The sequence below is a fragment of the Rosa chinensis genome, chromosome 7, assembly GCF_002994745.2.
Source record: "Rosa chinensis cultivar Old Blush chromosome 7, RchiOBHm-V2, whole genome shotgun sequence".
Taxonomy (NCBI): Eukaryota; Viridiplantae; Streptophyta; class Magnoliopsida; order Rosales; family Rosaceae; genus Rosa; species Rosa chinensis.
This window is the reverse complement of record NC_037094.1, coordinates 70,181,348-70,185,633: the sequence shown is the minus strand read 5'-3', so window position 1 is coordinate 70,185,633 and position 4,286 is coordinate 70,181,348.

The window sequence follows — 4,286 nt, the reverse complement described above, 5'->3', positions numbered from 1 at the left end:
CACTTCTCGCGCTTGACATACAACTGATTGTCCCGCAACCGTTGGAACACTAGCTTTAGGTGCTCTACATGTTCTTCTAGGGTAGAGCTGTACACCACAATGTCATCCAAATAGACCACCATGAACTTGTCTAAGTACTCGTGGAAGACTTGGTTCATCAAAGTGCAGAATGTGGCTGGCGCGTTGGTCAACCCGAACGACATCACCAGGAACTCAAAGGCGCCATAACGGGTGACACACGCGGTCTTGGGTTCATCGCCTTCTGCAATGCGAACTTGGTAGTACCCCGAGCGGAGGTCTATCTTTGTGAAATACTTGGCACCACTGAGTTGGTCAAACAGATCTGCAATTAGAGGAATAGGGTACTTGTTGTGCACAGTGACTTTGTTGAGAGCCCGATAGTCCACACACAATCTCCAACTTCCATTGTGCTTCTTTTGAAACAGCACGGGCGCACCAAAGGGGGCTTTAGATGACCTAATGAATCCTACCTTGAGCAGGTCTTCGAGCTGCTTTCGAAGTTCCGCCAGTTCTGGGGGAGCCATTCTGTAAGGTGCCTTTGCAGGTCGTTTGACCCCCGGAAGCAGTTCGATCTCATGGTCCACACTCCTTCTTGGAGGTAATTCTTTGGGAAGTTCGGGTGGCATCACATCTACATAGCTCTCCAATACCCCCTCAATCTCCTTCGGAATCACTTCTCCTTTAGTCTCATCCCTTATCAAGGGAACTGCTACATAGGTAGGTTCATGATGCTTCATGCCTTTATTGAACTGGGGGGCGGACAAAAGATGGGGTTCACTTGGTTGTTCGATTCTTGCTAGAACCACACACGACCTTTCTCCCATAATGAGCAAGTGTTGGGCACTAGGAATGGGAATAGCTTTGTTCGCCAACAAGAACTCCATCCCCAATATGACATCAAAGTCGTCTATCTGAACAACTACGAGGTCGGTCTTCCCTTGCCAGTGACCCAACTTGAGTGATACCCCTCGAGATAGTCCAGTTGTGGGTGAGGCCTTAGAGTTTACAGCTTTCATGCTGCCAACATCCTTCTCCAACTTCAGCCCCAACCTCTGTGATTCAGTTTCTGACATAAAGTTGTGAGTGGCCCCTGTGTCAACCATCACGTTCTTGGCTCTTTTCCAATTAATACTACCATCTATGAACTTCAAGCCTTTAGCCTGGGACTTCTTAGCTGATTGTGGTCATTTCTCCACCGCACCCAAGAATCTCAAAGTTCCCATGTGACTAGGTTCCTCCTCTGGCTCTTGCTAATTCTCTGACAGGAACCGACCCAGGAATCACCCCAAATACCTGGATACGAGCCTGCGGGGCCCACGTTAAGCGAAATCCTACCGAAAATTTGGCAGAACCTCCCCTAAATATGGGCTACCCAATTGATTCACAAACCTGGACATGATTAAAACTTTAACTTCTACTCAACCTACAATACCATATTTACAATCCAAGCACATATATTACATCCGGAAAGTTCAAATCCCAACATAACCTCCGTAAGCAATAACAATCCGAACAACAACATCCAACAAATTTAAAAGAAAAGGGTTATCAGAGCAACACTAAAACTAAGCCGATATCATACAAGGTAGGTTAAGTAATAACCTACGGACAAAAACGGAAGCGCTGATTTCCAAAGTCCTTTGAGCCTGGACGCGATCTCGGCTAATCTGAAATCTGGGCATTTGAAAATGAAGGGCCCAGGGGAAAACATATAAAATCCATTAGAGTGAGTGGACAAAACCGAAACAAGAATCTGAACAATTTATGGTATGCTTCCCAATTTCTCTTTTTAACAAAACCATCATGCAGCGAGACTCTATGAAATTCCAACTCAATCCTTTTTCCAAGAAAATCATTTGATGACTAGGAAGGACTGCTTCCTAGGCATCTCATGCCATTTGGGAGGGACTGACATCAGATGACGCATCGGAAGGGACTACCAACCAGAATAGGAGGCGGTGGTTAGTTGGGACTGCCAACTAGCCACAGGTAGTAGACGGGACTGCCGACTAACTACCTCATGTCATCTGGAAGGGACTGCCAACCGAGCTGTAGTCTGGAAGGGACTGCCAACCAGACTATTACCTAGAAGGGACTGCCAACTAGGTAAGATACGCATGCGCCAAAACTGGCCTCCTTGTCAACTGCTTTCTTTTTAAATCCTTTATTTTCCACAAATCACATTTTCTCAAAATAATATTCCAACTAAAAATTAAATACCATACTGCATGTATTATTTAAAAAAAATAAAAGTCCACTCACAAATGAGTCTCGCAGCTAATCCTACTGCCTGCCCGTGTCCTCCTCGCTCGAGGGCTCAGTACGTCCTGTCACAATTGAATAGGATATAATTAACCATAATAAGGAAATACTCTCAAAATCAACTCATTCCCCTCGGAATAAGCTTCCGTTATTCATAAATTGTTAGAAAACTCCCACACTTCAATTTGGGATTAAATTCTCGAATACGGAAATCTCTTTACAACTCAACGCCCTCATTAAATCTTGGGAAAAATTCACCAACGGTGTCTGGACACTTAGGGGACTTTCAGAATGATACCTGAACTTACAAAGTTATCAATGTGATACCTGGACTCATTTTTTCATATCAATGTCGTACCTACGACCAATTTTTGTCACGGAGCCGTCAAATTTTGCATGTGCAATGCACGTGAGTCACTTAATGAAGACAAAAAGACCGATTTAGCCTCGAGAAAAATTCACCAACGGTGTCTGGACACTTAGGGGACATTCAGAATGATACCTGAACTTACAAAGTTATCAATGTGATACCTGGACTCATTTTTTCATATCAACGTCGTACCTACGACCAATTTCCGTCACGGAGCCGTTAAATTTTGCACATGCGATGCACGTGAGTCACTTAATAAAGACAAAAAGACAGATTTACCCTCAAAAGTTTTTTTTTTTCCTTTTCTTTTCTTTCTTTCTTTCTTTATTCTTCTTCTTCTTCTTTTTTGGTTTCTTTATTCTCTCCTTCTCTCCTTGCCAACACCACTGCTTTCGGAGAACCCACCATATGGAATATGCAGGAAGAAAAATGGGGGAGAGCCACAAAAACCTCCACCACTGCGCAATGACGTCGTCCTCTGCTGCTTCTCGATTGGGTTTGGGTATAAGGACTGCTTCTTCCTCCACCGCCAGCGAAATCGTGGAGGCTCGAGGCCAAATTCTAAGGGCCACTGACCAGAAGGACCGTCACAGCAAGGTCTATACCACCAAAGGCCACAGGGACCACCGCGTCAGGCTCGGATACGATCGGCCCAGCAAGGCCGTCGATTGGGTCATCAAGAAAGCCAAGGCCACAATCGACGAGCTTGACGAGCTGCCGCCGTGGAACCCGAACTCAATTTCTGTTCAGACAACATCTTCTCTGACGGTGCCGATATTCATCGTGCAGGACACGCAGAACGCGAGCCTCCATTTCTCGATGGTGGAGGCTCCGAGTTCTTTGTCTGCTAATCGACGAGGCGCAATGGCGGGTAGCAGCGGAGTGGCGGAGCTGGTGAATTAGAACAGCTCGAAGTTGTCTGCTAGACTAAAGAAGTTGCAGGTGAGGATGGTGTGGAGGTGGTGTTGCATGTCGGGAACGACAGAGAGGATGGCAGGGTGGGATTGGAGCTGTGATTTGAGAGTAGAGGGCTGGTAGGGTCTGAGTTTCTGATCAATGGTGTATAAAAGGGGGTCGGAGGAGAGAACGAGAGTGGTGGTGGCTAAGTCGTCGGCGGCGGCGGTGGGGATGAACTCGGACTAAGCGGTGAAGCCTCAGTGCAATTTCAATTTGCTGTAGGATTTGAAGTGGGGGGAACCATAAACATCTGCATGATGGTGGATTGAGACACAGCGGCAATGTTTGATCGGCAATCGGGTGTGGGAATTGGACGAGCAAGATGATTTGAATCTTGATGATTCAAATCAGGGGAAGAAGAAACCAAAAAAGAAGAAGAAGAAAGAAAGAAAGAAGAATAAAGAAACAAAGAAATAAAAGAAAAAAGAAAAAAAAACTGTTGAGGGTAAATCGGTCTTTTTGTTTTCATTAAGTTACTCACGTGCAAAATTTAATTGCTCCGTGAAGGAAATTGGTCGTAGGTACGACGTTGATACGAAAAAATGAGTCCAGGTATCACATTGATAGCTTTATAAGTTCAGGTATCATTTTGAAAGTCCCCTAAGTGTCCAGACACCGTTGGTGAATTTTTTCCTAAAACAAATTGAGGGCAGAATGTCTTTTTTACCCTCATTTT